The following is an 18275-nucleotide window of genomic DNA, read 5'->3' on the forward strand; positions in this document are numbered from 1 at the left end:
CATCTACAGCATAAATTAGTTTTGTCTATTTTTGAACTTTATTTAAATGGAATCATAAGTATCTTCTTTTGTCTGACTTCTCTTACACAATATGATCTTTGTGAGATTCACACATATTATTGTATGTGGCTATCGTTTGTTCATTCCCATTACTGGATGGTTTTCAATTGTATTAATATATCATAATTTGTTTATCATCATAGTGTGTTTTTGATGGCCACACAGGTAGTTTCCAGGTAGGAGCTATCACACAGAGTGCTGCTATGAACATCCTGACATGTTTTTGGTGCACATAAACCCACACTTCCATTGAGTTTGTACTTAAAGTGACAGGTCAAAGGTTTGCTAGACATTTGTGTTTAATTGACACAGACAGTTTTCCCAAGAATTTGTACCAATCTACACTCCCACAAGTGGTATAGAAGAGTTCTGGATTCTTTTGAGCTATTTATAATTTCAATGATTATATTTTTTTCCTAAATATTTCTGATTGTTTTTGATAGTGTCTTGTTGTTGCTTTTTTTTTCATTTCTTTGATTCTTCATACATAGGTATATTCTATTTTTATATCAGATAATCCAAATTACTGCAGCTTCCTAAGTCCAAATCTTCGGTTGTTTCTGCTGATTTTCAAACATGGTGACTTGTTTTTTCATATCTTTGGTAGGGTTTGCTTTTTGTTTTTGTTGTTTTTTTAATCATGAGCTCATATTTGCCTCCCCCCATATTAATCTTGGGGAATTTAAGGAGCCTAAGTTTAAGATGGCTTTCTCCATCTTCAAATTTGCAAAAGCTTTAGATGCCAGAACCAGTTTAATTTAATGTCTTGGCTTGATATTTGCCCGGCCACAGAAGTAGTATAAATTTAAACCCTAGACACTACACAAGAGTAGATCTATGGGAGCAAATTCTCAGGAGATACTTTTGTTTTTCTGCTTGGCAGGGATAAGCCAGTTTCATTGTCAATTTCTAGCCCCATTTCTCAGTGAGGGTGTGACTCTTTCAGTGTCCCAGATGTGTGTGGGATTGCCCTGTTCGCTGCCCACACTACATGGGCCTGAGGCCTCCTATTCCTCACCTTTGTGACACCACTCTTCAAAACTGTGTTTTACTGGGAATTGCATTTCTCTCCTCTCCCCCACCCACACCAACCCAGCTTCCTGTAGATGCTTACCACTCTGGTTTCAGTTCCAAATTACTGTGACTTTTTATTTTATTTTATTTATTATGTTTTGGGGGTTATTGGCCTTTGAACATTTCTCTTTCTTACATATTTAGTAATGTATTTAAAGCTTTTCTTTGTTGTTTGATTTTAATTGATCCACCACCTACGTGTTTATTAGTGGGAGAGCTTTTCAAATGTCTAATCTGCCATGATCCCAAAAGCCTTCGTCTATTTTTGGTTTCTTAAAAAATAAGCATTTCTTCTTCCTGCTCCCTCTCCTCTCCTTCTCTCCCTTTCCCTTAGAGAAACAGCATGAATCGGGTTACAGAGGCTTGGGGCTGAAAGGCAGCAGGACATTAGGGCCAAAGAAGTAAGCGCAGGCCGGGGTCTGAGGAGGCAGTGATATGGAGGAGGTGACAGTGGAACCAGGAAGGCAGCAACAAGACCAAGGAGGAAGCAATGAGGGTAAGGACCAAAGAGACAGCATGATCTAAACAATGGTAACCTGCAGCAGGATCGGATAAACATATATACTCAAAATAATAGAAGCCAAGTTTTCAATGTCTGAAAAAGGATTAAAAATATAGAAGAGGGAAAGACTAGAAAGATCTCCATGGTGTTGGATTGTTATTGGAGGTATCAGTGCAAACTCATGGTTTTTTAATAGGAATATAAATAAATATCAACCTACATTGTATATAGACATATATAATTTATAAAAGATGTATTTATATCTTAGTTCTGTCCCCTGCCCCAGTATAAATAAGCACAACACACCAAAATCTTGGTTTCTAAATACCATTCTATATTAGAATGAATCAGGTCTCCTTGAGAAAATAACTAATTCCAAGGATGAGTCAGAGAAAATATGATCCAAACCTGGAATACCTTATTTGACCAGAATTTAAGGAATGCTCAAAGAGTGGCAAAGATATGTTAAAGAGACCAGCTAGAAGGGGCTTCTGCTGGTTAAATCTCAGACTTAAAAGCAACAAAATAAATACTGATTAAAATCTGATCTGTTATTGAGGGCAGCCTGAGTGGCTCAGTGGTTTAGCACTGCCTGCAGCCCAGGGTGTGATCCTGGAGACCCGGGATCGAGTCCCACGTTGGGCTCCCTGCTTGGGGCCTGCTTCTCCCTCTGACTGTGTCTCTGCCTCTCTCTCTCTCTCTCTCTCTCTCTGTGTGTGTGTCTCTCATAAATAAATAAAATCTTTTAAAAAAATTTGTTATTGAATAAAATAAAAATCTGTGAGTTCATACTGATATATATAAATGAATGGAGAAGAAAAAGTTCTCCCTTATAATAGAAATCCAATGATAAAGATAGATGAATGATGGAAATAGAAAACACCTGCTGACAATCAATATATTGGTAATTGACTTAGGCAGAGGTGTCTTAAAAGTAAGGCGGGTGGGTGATGCTTTGATGAGGAACAAGATAAATCCTTACCAATTACCAAAGGAAAAAGGTAACTTTGCAGTAGAGAAACCTAGAAGCCACCATCATGGCCAAATGGCTAAGGTTGACAATCAAACACTGACAAGCTCAGCAATATATGCTCTCTGATGTGATAAGCCGCCAAGAGCACAGCTTTATTCCTGCAAAGAAAGCATGCTGAGCTGGTCATGAGGAAACACGAAGTGGACCCACATCATGGGGCATGCTAACACTGCATTGTCTGGTATGATAGCCACCTGGCCATATGTGGCTATTGAGCCCTTGGAATGAGACTAGTTCTAATTGAGATGTGCTGTACACACACTGGATTGCAAAAACTTTGTATGAAAAAAAAAAGAATGTAAATATGTAATTTTATACCGATTACATTTTTAAATGATAACATTTTGAATACAATGGATTAAATAAGCATATTATTACTATAAATTTCATCTGATTATTTTTACTTTTTCTTATGTGGCTACTAGAAAAGTATAAAATATATGCATGGTTCAGGGACACTTGGCTGACTCAGTTTGTAGAGCATGTGTCTCTTCTTTTTTTTTCCTTAAGATTTCATTTATTTATTTATTTATTTATTTATTTATTTATTTATTTAGAGAGCATGTGCAAGCAGGGGAAGGAACAGAGGGAGAGGGAGAGAGACTGTCCTATCAAGCAGACTGTCCTGAGTGCAGAGCCCCATGCAGGGCTCAATCTCACAATCTTGAGATCATGACCTGAGCTGAAACCAAGAGTTGGAAACTTAGGCAACTGAGCCACCCAGGTGCCCTGAGCATGCCTCTCTTGATCTCGTGATCGTGAGTTTTGCCTCACATCAGGCATAGAGTTTACTTTAAAAAAAGAAAAAAATATATATACATATACATGTGTATATGGCTTGTGTATTGAGCAATGCTGTCCTATAGAATGAAAGACCCGCATTCTTTAAAACTATCATGGATGAAGAACTATTCCAAATTGAAGGAGACTAAAGAGACTGGACAATTAAATGTAGTCTGGGTCCATACAGTTTCCTGAAGACCAGATTCAGCCATACATTCTTTGTGAGAATACTACAGAAATATATATATGAAAAATGAGAGCATATAGGGTAAATGTGGTAAAATATTAACGATTGGGAAGTCTGAGTGAAGGAAATACAGGATTTTTCTTGTTCTATTTTGTTAATTTCTGTGTTAACTTTGAATTTTTAAGAAATAAGTAATAAGTATATTCATGGGTAAAATGAAACATAAAAAGGAACTAACTATAGAACTACAACTCCCAAACACCACAGCAATGCATCACCTCTATAATCATCAACGTCACATTGGTACCATGGCTCACGATGTCCTGTGACTAAGACAACACATGATGATTTGTATACAATTCCTGAGCAGCAGTTAAAATTCCACTGTGTTCTCTCCCATTCAAGAAAATGAATGAGAATGCAAGTAGACAAGATGGATATATATAGAAAGGACAGCTTTGAATCTCTACTCCAATTTATAAAAGAAGCTATGTACCTATAAATCTTGCCATTTCAACTGATATCAGTATCAAATTGCACATGATAGGTAAGTGTATTAACCACTCTACAGGTGAGAACTGTTGGCTTAGACCAGTTGTTCCCTGCCATTGCGATGGTAAGACTTCTCACATTTTAATTTTTTTCACAGAGTATCACATAATAGTAATTCCATAGATTTTCATTTATTAATCAACAGATGAGGTTTGGTTATATATGGATTCTTACTGACTTTGAGTTTTAGACTATACATACCCTAGAGATCCATGGCCCACATACTGGGAATCACCAGGCAAGGATAAAAATCCCTTCAGAATTAATTTTTTACTAACTGTTCTGAGCTACTTGAGGTTATCCAGATTCATCCTATTGGAGACCACTGTTACTTTGCTCACAACTTCCTTATGTCAGGAGTAGCTATCTTTCCCCTTCCTACCTTCTCTAAAAGCTTCTCTATTCTAAACTCAGGGTTATTAGATTCCAAGTGTCTGATTAACACAAGACAAAATGAATTTGTTGAAAGAATTGAGGATGGTGCACAGGGTGGGAGGAATATTAGAACAATCAGGCACAGAAGGGGCAAGGACCAAGACAGCTCCAGAGATTCTGGTGGAAGAAACCAATCATGGATGCTCTCACCATGGGGATGAGTCCACTTCAATGAGATTTTGTTTCCTTCTTGAATCACTCTGATCATGTTCTCAAATCCTGGGACAGAAACTCCTATTGGCCTAGGATGTGTGTACCCAGTCATGAACTCACTTATTGGCAAAGAAGGGCAGGGCCCCTTGACTCAGAGTGCCATTTAATGACATTAATGAAAGATAGGTAATGTTCCCCACAAATAATACTCAAAACTAACCGAACCAAAAACTGAGGAAAATGGATTGTGGGCAGCAACAAAACTAACAAAACTTAACCTCTCTAGTCTCTGAGACTTAATTCAAGCTATATACCTTTATCAGGTAAAATAATGAAACCATATCAGACCAAAAATATATTCATAACCTTCCCCCACAAAAAAGAAGCCTGTGCCAAGCAATATAATGCAATTGTATTGACTCCTGTCCTCCACTCAGCTCTTACTCCAAAATTGGGTTGGGCTAAAATCTTTGTCTTCTTGAGAGGGGCTAGGAGAAAGTTTAAGTTAGAAGAGTAACTGCCTTACAATCATTTGGGACTTTCCTAGCTCTGGGTATAGGACATCTGTTTGTAATAGCTGTAATATTTCCTGCATAACTATTAGTTGAAAATATTTTCTTTCCTTCTACAACTCTAAACCAACTCTAAACCAACTCTAGGTATTGCTTTTCACCAATATCATAATAACAAACTTTTTAAAAGTTTTAGGCTCCAATTTTTATGTCCAGGTGAGATTTTACTATGTATATACATACATATATATGTATATATGCATATATGTATTCGTTCATCCATCTATCCATCCATCTACCTACCTACCTATCTCTCTATCGTCTATCCACACATCCATACATCCATACATCTACCTCTCATCTCCATAAAATAGCAAGGAAGGAAATACATCTCAAGGATAGACAGTCTGTATTCCTTTCTTTGAACCATCAACTTGTTTGTTGCGGTTCTTTTCAAAATTCATTGACACAGGATTTCATTCTTCAGAGATTTGAGCCCTTGGCAGACTGCCTATTTGGGGTTGTGGCAATCTTCCATTAAGATTCCACACGGCATCTACTATTTCCATCCTTCCTTCTCCTTACTCTGTGTAGCAACCCTACTTTGTCTGGCTCCCCTGAGTCAACCAGGCCAACTGAAATACAATACCTTTTGGGGTAGCTGCCTCTTAGCATGGAGAATCTGAAAAGGCAAGGTAGTATTGGCAGTTTACATTTCATTGGCACAATTCTATCTCCCAGTTCAAAATAGAACCCAGAGTCATAAGGGCAGGAAGCACAAATGTGGCTGGGAGGAATTAGATGTAATCATGTAAGGCACCACTCCACTCTAGCTGTTGGTTTCAAAATGTCTGTATCTTGGTCACAGAGGAGGAGGAGGAGGAAAACAGCCCACATATTGACCTCTGACTTGTAGCAAGGGTAGAGGGTAGCACACTAATTCATAGGATTTTGGCTTCAACCCAGAACAATAGTCTTCAATATTCCATCGCTCCACTGTAGAAGAGTTGCTGCTTTGGAGAGTTGAGGACTATGATAGTACCAGTGATTTCCATAAGCATCATCCCATTGCCCTTTATTCTTCTGTGATGTGCACCTGTTGGTCCAGTGTTGCATAGATCATCATAACCCTACATAAGGCATCGGTTTGCTGACAGAAGCATAATCCTATTTATGGGTATTCTCATTTTTTCCATTTTACATCTGAGAAAACTGAGACAGACATTAAATAATTTGCTCAAGGTTAAACAGTAAGTAGCAGAGACAAGATTCACAGCCACTCACTGTCTGGATGATCATAACCCCTAGGCCTCTCTTTGGAGAAATTAAGTGACTTGACCAATGAACTAACCAGGACACTGGTCCTTTAATTACTGCTTCATCACTCTATAGTCTCTGCTATACTACCTGCCTGCTTGGAAGGTGCCAGAAAGGGAATACCAAGGATTTATAATCCATAGGAAAGAAAGAGTAAACATTCTTTACATAACCACTGAAGGTACTAAACATATCACGCTGTTTATTTTACAAAGATGAGATGTGAAACCTCATTAATTTTTAAGTAGCACAGATTTAGTAGCACAAATTTTTACCAAACAGAAATCACTGTCTGCCTCTTATGTAAAAACCCGTCAGTTATTCCTCACTACTTTTCAAAAAAACTTCAAATTCTTCAGCCAGGGGAATCCCTGGGTGGCGCAGCGGTTTGGCGCCTGCCTTTGGCCCAGGGCGCGATCCTGGAGACCCGGGATCGAATCCCACATCGGGCTCCCGGTGCATGGAGCCTGCTTCTCCCTCTGCCTATGTCTCTGCCTCTCTCTCTCTCTCTCTCTCTCTCTGTGTGTGTGTGTGTGTGTGTGTGTGTGTGACTATCATAAATAAATAAAAATTAAAAAATAAATAAATAAATAAAAATATTTTTTAAAAAATTCTTCAGCCAGGCAAACTTCATGAACTGGCTCCTGCCTACATTATCCCTCTAGCCCCATTGTTCATGTTGCATCCTCACTCCAGACTCCAAACATAGGGAACTAAAATCCTGCTTCCCGTGTCCCTGGGCATTTGTATAAGCTGAACTTTCTGCCCAGAAAGCTCTTCTCTTGGTTTAGACCTGTTTTCCTAGCTGCCCTGGCCCCACATGGTTGTATTATCCAAGTTTTTTTCTTTCTTATGTTTTGATGCTTTGATTTTTGAGGACTTGCTTACCCTGGAAGACTGCCCCCTTATATAAGAATTAGCTAATTCCTAGAGAGCAAGCAAGTAGTCTAGGAACATGCTTTTTGCATGTGAAAGAGCCAACACCCCAACTGCTTTCTTGATCAGCCTTCATCTACCTGCTCTAATCACTCCAGGACCAGGTACAGATAACAAGAGAGAGCCCTTCTGCCCCAGAGTCCATTGAAATTACTCAACTAGCCAATCCTAAACTTGTTTATCCTGCCTTGCTCCACCATAGGAAAGGCTCTTGCCTACATCCACACTCCTTCCCACCTTCTGACCAGCCCTGGTTCTTTCCCACGTGGACTTCTTTGATATGGCATGCCCCCTTCTTTGGGATCTCTAAATATAACAAAGTATCTTGCAATGGCAATCATCTCCCATTTGGCTGGCCTCATTATACCTAAATAATATTAAAACCCGCATTTTAGAACTTGGTGAGTTGATTGTTCCTCCCTTTTTACTACTCCTCCATGGACATGTTGCTATGATGGCACTTTCCATACCCCATACTGCAATCCTTTAGTGAAGTATCTCTCTTCTGGCAGCCTATGAGCTTCCTGAGAAACTTCCATCTTCATATTATCAGCATTTGGCATGCTGCATGTCACAATGTAGGTTCTCAATAAATGCTTGATAAGTGAAGCAGTTTATTAATTAGCCCTAGAAGCTACTGCATATCAAGTCACTTAGATTCAAATCTTATCACTTTTCAATTAGCCTTTCCACTTATGACATATATAAATCCAGGCACCAAAATTTTATATATGGAAAATTAAAACTCAACTCATTGGCACATATGACCAGTTAATGTAAGCATGAAACAATGCCAACCACAGCAGCAAATGTCCAAGGTGAAGGAAAAAAAAAAGTTTTACAACTGTGAAATATTATTATTAGGTACAAAAATGTGTGTGAAAGAAGTTCTGAACAAAAGTGCAGAATGGAGCTTTATTGCCTCAATTTTATACCATTCGTCCCAACCCCATGAATCTGAGGGTTCATAAATTCTACTTGATGATAACTTACAACAGGAAGAAACGATCTCCATATATTTAAGCACTGATGTATAACAATGCATAAATTGTAAATGATCTCACAGTGTGTAATTCCAGCTACTGTGTTTCTAAAGAGGAAGGGAAATCACATGTACCCGATGGTCTACTCTGTGCCAGGGCCTGTGCCAGGTATGAGTTACTAAACCTCATGTTAGTCTTGCAAGTTAGGCACTGTGGTAGCCCTGTCCTTTCAGAGACAGCATGTTGAAGGAAATCCCAACCTTCAACCTGACTTGTAAAGGGAAATAAGTTCACATGCTGAATCAGCTCTGTTTGGAAGGAAGGTTCTGAAAACGGAGAGTCGAACAATGGATGTCTCTACAGAGAGACAAGATAAAAAGCATTCCAGAACATACAGGGATGTGTGGAAACAGCCAGTATCTGGGCTGAGACGGTGCAACGAGGAAGTGGTCACCACCGCACATGGGAACACGTGGGCAGGGGGCTCTTGCAGGGGCCAAGGGAAAGGACTTGAGGAGAAGGAGGCAGGACCATGCACAGCTGGCTTCAGCCCAACTAGCAACCCCTCAATACCAGAGCCGTGTCCGATACAGACTTTGGGCTCTGTCAGTATTTGCTGCATGAACATTTTTTTTTTTAAACAATTTCGGTGGTTATTTAAGTACCAATTTCCATGCAAAACTATCTGGCTGTGCCCCTGACTTACCCACTGTTTGCATTTCACAAAAGCAGGTCAAAGAAACCTATTGTCGCGGCTCCCACCTGTCACCTGAGGAGGTGCAGCTGTTTATTATTTGAGAAACAACAGGACAGGTAGTTACTCCTGAAGTATCCGATAGGACATAGAAGGCAAAACAAACAGGACATGTGTAGGTATCCATCAGCTTGTTTTCATTTTTTATTAATGTTTGTTTTTCTCTACCAGCGTTAGGAAAGCCAGTGGTTTCCTAGTTACACTTGTTTCCAGAACCGGTACCTCCATGGCCAACCTCAGGGAGGAAGAAGAGATCTGGGCTCCCCACCTCTATGTCAACCAGGACAGCTCCAATTTTAATTCCTACAGTGAGCCTCCAGGTAGGATATTATTTTAACAACAATAACAAAAGACATAGTTGCAATTTTAAAAATTTCATCATACGTGACGGTCCGCATGTTGACACTGCCACTGGGTAACTGGATCTTAGGCAAGGTGTTTTTGGCTATCCCTCAGTTTCCCTACTTGTAAAGTGACATAACAATAGTACAGAACTGAAGGTTGTTAGAGGACTAAGTAGACGGAAAATGCTACGTGGGTGACAGGTGCTGTCGTCATGACTTCATTCAATCCTTGAAGTGGCCCCTCTGAGGAGGGCAGTACTACTGTCCCTTGCGTGGATGAGACAAGTGGGGCTTACAGAGATTTCATGTCTTGCTCAAAGTCATGGCCCATAAAAGGCAGAGCTGGGATTCAAACACGAATCTAGGCGATAGCGGAGCTTATACCCTTAACTTTACGCAGAGGTGAAGTGTAGGTGAAGTCCGCAGACAAAAAGGAATTGGAAAATCACCAATTTAGCTCTCAGCGAGGACGTGGGGGTCAAGCTGACTTTTGTGTGTGTGTGTGTGTGATGCTGACTTTCTAAAAGTTTAACATTCCAAAGCTGCTTAAATAAAATCAGCTATTTTAAATGGTATATGCATCACGTCCAAACAAGGGAAGAAGACACGGAACGATATAAATTAGTGTGGGAAGAGAAGCAGAAAGATGCATCTAGATCAATCATGCCTGTTACATTAGCAGCAATATTGCGAGGACCCTCAAGAATGCACTTATAAATTCATTTTGAAAACTCCGTAACTGGTTTCCCCTCTTGCAGCTGCTACCCCTTATGATGTGTGCTGCATTTAAAGAATTTTTTTAAAACCCTGCCTCCTATGTAGGCACAGCGTCACCCTTGAATTCCCAGGTTAGCTCAGCTCTCAGATTCCTTTTTTTTTTTTAATTTTTATTTATTTATGATAGTCACAGAGAGAGAGAGAGAGAGAGAGAGAGAGAGAGGCAGAGACACAGGCAGAGGGAGAAGCAGACTCCATGCACCGGGAGCCCGACGTGGGATTCGATCCCGGGTCTCCAGGATCATGCCCTGGGCCAAAGGCAGGCGCCAAACCGCTGCGCCACCCAGGGATCCCAGCTCTCAGATTCCTACCTCGGGTCCTGCACGGAAAGTCTTTCATCCTTTACATTTGGAGGAAAAAAAATGTGTTTCCTTTTATGGGGTCACAGTGTTGGCCCCTATTTATCTTTTCCCCATTTTACTTTGAGATATTATAACTAATAAAACAAAGATCATCTTGTAATGTAAAAAGCTCCCTCTACTGAAGTTTCCTGGTCTTCCTTCATAGCCGTTGGCCTACCCTCAACTACTCCACACTTCATAGATCGGTGGAGTTTCTGAATCCCCAACAAAGTTTGACCATGTCCACCCTCACTGAGCTGTGTGGTGGCAGCAAGATTTTTCCAGAGGAAAGTGGAAGAGCTGAGTTCAAGTCCTGCCTCTACCACGTGGCTCTGTCCTTGAGCAAGTTGCTTTAGCTCTCTCGGTCCCGATTTTAAAAAAATTCAAGCGGCGATGATGATAATCATTCATCCATCCACCCAGTCACATTTACTAAGTACCTACTGTTTCTCAGTCTGGGGAAATGAAAGTGAACCGTACACAATCTCTAAATCCAACTGCTCACAATCTCCATCAGGAGACAGACATCTGAACAAATCAGAAGTGAAGAAAAAAAGGAGGGACCCTGACAAAAGGTGTTTCTGCTTGAAAGAGCAGCTGTGGAGGAGGGGAGGCAGTGACCATGAATAAGAGATTCCCAGCTTTAGCTGGAAACCACACGTTTCTCTCGTTCACGAGGTTATTGGGAGGTTTAAATGACATAAGGAATTTGAATCTTTTCAAAATTCTAAAGAGTCGGGGCGCCTGGGGGCCTCAATCGGTTAAGCATCTGCCTTTGGCTCAAGTTATGATCCCAGGAGGGCCCCACGCTGGGGCCCCTTAGGGGGGAATCTGCTTCTCCTTCTTCCTCTGCCCCTGCTCGGGTGCTCACTCTTTCTCTCTCTCTCTCTCTCTCTCTGTCAAATAAATAAAATCCTTTAAAACAAAACAAAACAAAACAAAACAAAATCATCACAACCTCTAAAGGAGAACTTCCATGTGTGGCAGCCCTGCCCATACCTCCTGCCTTTGCCGCCTCGGTGCCCTGGGGACCTGAAGCTCCAGCACCTGCAGGCCTCTGCCTGAGGGGCTGTCCCTGCCTCCAGAGCCTGCCTGCTTTGCCACCTGCACAGCAGGCGGCATGTGCCAGGGAATCTGCGCCCCCAGCTCCGCACCCAGCGCAGCCCTCACCCGACGGCACAGCGCTGGTCCCTGGGCCTCCAGCTGGAATAACCCCTGCCCGAGCTCTGCAGCAGCAGAACGTCCCCCGTGGGACTGAGCCCCACTTGGCTTACAGGGGTAACTTGTTGGATGATGTGCCACTTATTGGCTGCCTTCCCCTCCTGTGCCACTTCCCTGCTCCCCCGATGGGGTCTCCTTCACCTGCCAAAGCAGCAACACTTGCACGTGGATCCTTATCCCAGGGAACGCTTCCGACGAGAACCCAAACTAAGACAAGATGTAAGCCGTCTTTTATTATTATGCTTTGTCGTTTTGAAATATGGCCAGAATCATACACACTATTTTGCATGGAAAAAAAACATGGCTTTGTATTTATAAATCCTCTTCTGCATAGTTAGGATTTGATCCACTTTAGCCATTATAACATAATACCTGCCTAAGAATTTCTCGCATCCATCCGACCCACGCTGCTCCAGCTGAAGATTTTTCTCCCTCACCCGGATTTCCACAACTTGATCCCGGCTGCTCTCTCTGGCTCAAGTCTTTCCCCCGACAAATCCATCCTTCTCACCATCTCCAGAGACAGCCACTAGAAAGTAATTCTGACCAGACCCCTCTCAGCCCAAACAGCACTATTGTGCAAATTTTAAAAGGCTTCTGTGACTTACAACACCCTACTTCTAGCTAATGGAAAATTGCTGCACTACTCTGGTGCCTGTAGAGCAAGGTGCTCGATGGTCATTTTCAAGCAAATTGACAAAATAATACACAAATCTGCAGTGTCTATGCTGTGTGCTGCCCACTTAAATGTGTGTCCTTTTGCACTGCACGACCTCTACGACAGTACAGAACCACCCTGGTTCTGAAGACTCCCTGCCTCACCCACAAACTCCTCATCTGAACCTAGTGCACAGCATGGGGCACCGTGTTGCCATGCTTTTGTTTACGCTGTCCTCTCTGCCTGGGGACACTGACCTTCTCCTAGCCTGTTTCTAGTGATTCTTTAAAACCAACTGAGCATTTCCCTTTGCCAGAAATCATAGCTGAACAACTCTCATATAGTCACCTGTGCCTTGTCTGTGTCCTCTCTAATTTTTCATTTATTTTTTTTTTAAGATTTTATTTATTTATTCATGAGAGACACAGAAAGAGAGGCAGAGACACAGGCAGAGGGAGGAGAAGCAGGCTCCATGCAGGGAGCCTGATGCTGGACTCGATCTGGAGAATCCAGTATCAAGCCCTGCAGCCAAAGGCAGATGCTCAACCGCTGAGCCAGCCAGGCGTCCCTCTAATTCTTCATTTATAACTCAATTTTTACACTTCACACACTGGGTTATAGTTAGCTGCTCACAGGTTTGCCTGCTGCAGTGAGGGCTGCGCCTTTCCCCTCTTTGCACCTGCAGCATCCAGTGGAAGAGTGGCCCAGAGTCAGATCAGAGAGAAAACGGTGGAGTGTGGAATGTGGACATTATGAGGGGAAAACAAACCAAATGCACTCAGACAGACCTGGCCAACTCTTGATCAACCGTTTTCTAGCCATGTCACCCCGGCAAGTGATCTCACATCTCTATAGCTCAGCTTCCTTGCTGGTAAAAGGGAGGTGACATCATTACAGGTTAAATAAGCCAACGCGTAGAATTTTTTTTTTCAATGCGTAGAACTAACATTATGCCTGGTGGTGGGTACGCAATACATCTTTATTATTTTTATTGTAAGTTCAATAAACTTGAGAATGGATGTCCCTCCCTTTATACCAGCCAGGCAGTCCGCTATGAAAAACATACTTCCTGTTTGATCCAACTGTATCATCAGAATGGTGGTGAACACTCTGCATATGTCAGTAGATTTTCTCTACACAACCACTCTCTCTCTGCTAGAAATGTTTTATTATTTGCTTCCTACAAATGAGGAGACCGGAAAGAGTGATCTGTGGCTTGCTTTTGGTCACAGGTAAGTGAAGAGTCAGAGGCTGCACCAAATCTGGCCCATGTGGTTCCAAGCTGGTGCTTCTAACTGAGCTAACGAGGAGGAACCTGGCAGCCCCACTGCAGGCTCGGAGAGTGGGGGATGCGGGTGGACAGGGCGAGCCGTGGAAAGGGAACGCGACATAGAGCAGCTTGTTCAAAGGCTCCGCTCACTGACCATAAATACCGTAAATTCAAGGAATTTTTTTTTCAGCTAGGTTGAAGTGCTCCTGTGCAGAAGGGCAAGAGATGAGATGAAAAGGGAACAGTGGACACATGGTAAAGGAAGGATCCTGGGTGCTACGCAAGGATTTCTTTATCTTGAAAACTCTCTAAAAGCAAAGAGACATTGAAAGGACGGATCACAGCAGGAGCTGACAAGGATGTGGAACAAACTGCGCTCTCATTCACCGTTAGGGAGAGTACAAAGTGGTACAACCACTATGGAAAATGGTTCGGCAGTTTCTCCTAATGTGAACCCTACAACTGTCGCAGGACCCAACCATTGTTCTCCCAGGTATTCACGTGAGAAAAATGAAACTATGTATGTACAAAAAGACAAGAATGGTCTTAGTATCTTCATTTCTAAGAGCCCCCAATCGGAAACAAACCAAATGTTCCTTAATAGGAGAATGGATAAAAACAATTGTGCTGTTTTCGGACCATAAAATAGTAATAAAACGGACTAGGCTACGAAGGCATGCAAAACATGGATAAACCTTAAACTATTTTGCTAAGTGACAGAGATCAGACTAAAAGGCACGCACTGTGTGTTTTCCTTTATATTAAGTTTTAGAATCGACCAAGTTAATCCATAGTGATAAAAATCAGAACAATGTTTGCCTGTTTGCTTCTGGGGCGGGATTAGCACGACTTGAAAAGAAGCATGAAGGTAGTCTCTGAAATGATGGAGATGATCTAGATCTTCACAGTGGCGGTGGTTAATGGGTGCAACGTGTGATCAAAACTCAACTGTATACTCAGATTTTGTGTATTTTATTGCATGTGAAATATATCTTGAGAAAATAAAAGTAGCAAAAAAAAAAAAAAAAAACCAGATCACAAAACCCAAAACCAGGGACTGCCTTTGGCTGTATTACTTACAGGTTAGGTGTAAACTATACTCTTATAAATCATACCTGTTTAGAGTTCAGTAGAAGAACTTGGCTATGGAACTCTTAAGAAGCTTCTCTTCATTCGTTCTTTAACAAACGGTATTTGTAAAAAAAAAAAAAAAAAAACGGTATTTGTTTTTTAAAAAATATTTACTGGGATGCCTGGGTGGCTCAGTGGTTGAGCGTCTGCCTTCGACTCAGGGCCTGATTCCAGGGTCCTGGGATTGAGTCCCACATCGGGCTCCCTGCATGGAGCCTGCTTCTCCCTCTGCCTGTGTCTCTGCCTCTCTCTCTGTCTCTCATGAATAAATAAAATCTTTAAAAAAAATAAAAATAAAAAAATAAAAAAATATTTACTTAGCTCAGGGCTACCACTCAGGATCTGGGCAACTGGACAAATGACTCTCAGCACCTCAGTTCACTCATCTGTGAAATGAGGAGAGTACCTACCTCACGGGGTTGTTGTGGGGACTAAAGGAGAAAGTATATGTGAAACTCTTAGACTTAGTGCTTGCACATGGTGAGGGTTAAATAAATGTTGGTGATTAATATTATTACACTCAGTTATGTACCAGGCTTATAGTATATAAACAGGAATATGACATAGTTCCAATTCTAGAAAATTTATGATGTAGAAGAAGGGATGAACAGTAAACACATAAATAAATATGCTTGATCACAGAATTCCAAAAGTGCTTTGAGTACATAAATGACTGACTGTCTTGAAATGGAAAATCCATTCAAAATGAAAATAATCAGCCACCTACACCAAACTGAGGTCAAATAGTCCTTTATTGTTTTTCAGTATTATTATTGTAATGATGCCTCCTGTTGTTGGCATCTGAAATTTGGAGCTCCCAGGGCTCAGGCCCGTGACCTTTATTCTTTTGTGTCCTGGTTCATTCCTAGGTGACCTCATCCTTTGATGAACTGTGACGCTGAGCTCATGCCCCTGAGCCCAGCATCATGCCTGAACTCCCATGTATAGGAGTACATCTAAATCTAAATTCTCCGTTCTTGGCCACCCCAAACTGCTTTTCCCACAGTGCTCCCCATCTTGGAAAGAGCAGCTCCATTCTCCCAGCTGCCTTCCCTGGCCTGCTTCCTTTCCTTTACTCGTATTTCACAGCCACTAGTAAGCAAATCCTGAAACCAGTTATTCCTAAAAGCACGACGACGATGTCCTTCTACCTAGACTACTACAATAGCTTCCTAAGGGATCACACTACTTCCACTCTTGCTCCCCCAGAACTATTCTCAGGACAGTAGCCAGGTGACCTTTCCAAAGCATCAAGGATCCATGGTGTTCCTCTGCTTTAAACCCTCCAGCGGGTTTCCTTCACTCTGTCCATTTCATGGCCTCTGAGGCCAGAGACGATCTGCCCCTGGACTATCTCTCTGCCCTCCTCCCCTACCCCTCTCTCTTCTTGCTTCCCTTCTCCAGCCACACCAACCTCCTTGTGGTCTCTTCAGTATACCCATCAAGCTCTTACCTCATGGCCTTTGTACATGCTGTTCCTTCTACCCTCCAGATAGCCTCATGGATCCTTCCTGACTTTATTCCAATCTCTGATCAAACACGAGCATCCTAACTAAAACAGCACATACACTCCCACCCAGGCTCTAACCGCTTTTTTCCCTAGTGCCTGACGTTCTGTCTTATTGGTTTATTACCCTAGCTTGACTAAAAGCCTTATGGGGCAGATCCCTCGCATGTTTTGGTCACAATCCCAGGGCCTAGAAGGGTACCTGACACATAGTGGATCCTCAGTTGATGTTTGATGGATGAATGGATACCTATTAACTTATGCAGAGTTTCACAGTTTACAAAGCAGTCACATGCACAGCACCTTAACAAGCCTTCTACCCATGTGTGGGGTAGGCACTGTTCTATGCGTCTCACAGTCTGCTTACCGTTTTTAAAGTCCCTCATTCAAGGTCATGCAGCTCTTGGTCACATAGGTCAAAGCCCGGTCTTTCGCCTTCGAACCCAGTTTATTAATCATAATCATAAAATATTAGTAACGATAGGGAACAGTCTGTTAGTACTCCTCTTGACTCTTGTAGTATCTCGTTTAACACATCTTTGAGGTACGTACTCTTATGATAGCCGTTTTACAGATGAAGAAACCAAGTTACTGACCCAACCAAGGTCCCAGAGCTGGTAGTGGTAAAGTCAGAATCTGGATCCTGGACACTTGACTCCAAGGACTAATCCTCAACCCACTAGCCCACTAGGCACAGCCTGTGAAGTGAAAAGAAGTAAACTGGGGCGGGGGGGAAACAAATGGACAAGTATTACATTTGTTCTAGGACTTTCTACCATTCTTAGGCTTTCTGCTTTTGTAGCATTTAGCAAAACTTTTCTTTCTTTAAGACCATAAGGTGTGAAGCAGTTGTATCTCAAATGCAGTTTACACGATGTTGTTTTCTGCTTTTCATCCATCTTTGAAATGTTCAAAACACTTGTTCACTTGTTTCTGTATGGAGAGGTCACTTAGGAACCAAGGGCAGGGCTCAGAGGTTCCCAACAGTTTGTCCTTCTGCCTCCTTCAGTAGCTTCGTGGTGCCTTTGTGGCCAAGTGCACAGGTTGGTGTTCCCTCTGAGCTTCAGATTTCGCCTCCTCCTCCTCGCCCCATGACATGCCTTGTTTCATAAGTTCTTGCCTTCAGTTTATTACGTAACCTACATTGTGGAACGCTCAATTTCTTTTCTCTTCCTTTCCTTTCTTTTTTTTTTTTCAAAAGTAGGAATCTATTTGATTGGATGTGATGGCACCGGAGGCAGAAATGTGGCAAAATTTTAAGTGGTGAGAAATCTATCTCAACTACCTGGATTTTGAGAAACAAATTGTGATTCCCCGATTCACTTTGTATTGAACTGGACACGTTAGATGAACTAAAATAGCTTTATTGGCTTGTTTTCTTGTCTCCAGGTCAAGCAAGTGTCTGCAAGGGCTGCCTATTTTCTTCCCTTTCCGGATATTCAAAGTATTAGCTTAAAAGTGTGCATGAAGTTACACAAACACAGGCGGGTACCTTTAGAATATCAAACCCCTTAGATCTTAAATAAGCAAGCACTCAGAAGCTGAAAACGAATCAAGTACTTTAATTGTGTCCTGGTTAGTTCTTTATAACATAAAGGTTCATAGCATTTATCTGGGAAGAGACTGAGTTCCCTCAGAGCAGCGCATAATTTATTTATCCAGGTATCCCCAACATCTGGAACATAGTAGGTGCTTAACATGGGTAGGCACTTGATAAATATATGTTGAAGCTCAGTACTGTCTTT

At 41.8% G+C, this 18275-nt stretch overlaps 1 long non-coding RNA gene across 4 annotated transcripts in view; it reads left to right on the plus strand.

Annotated features, from left to right (window-relative positions):
* The window catches only part of LOC140637810 (uncharacterized), a 28328-nt gene extending 13518 nt beyond the window's left edge, over positions 1-14810 (plus strand). For 3 of the 4 annotated variants that reach the window (XR_012034856.1, XR_012034855.1, XR_012034858.1), the window contains 4 exons: positions 1469-1630; positions 3907-4186; positions 9453-9601; positions 14083-14810. This is a non-coding gene — a long non-coding RNA (uncharacterized lncRNA). The remainder of the gene's footprint in view (positions 1-1468; positions 1631-3906; positions 4187-9452; positions 9602-14082) is intronic. The other variant, XR_012034857.1, reaches the window with a different exon arrangement.
* The last annotated feature ends 3465 nt before the right edge of the window (positions 14811-18275 follow it).

This window comes from Canis lupus, chromosome 8 (assembly GCF_048164855.1).
Source record: "Canis lupus baileyi chromosome 8, mCanLup2.hap1, whole genome shotgun sequence".
NCBI lineage: Eukaryota > Metazoa > Chordata > Mammalia > Carnivora > Canidae > Canis > Canis lupus.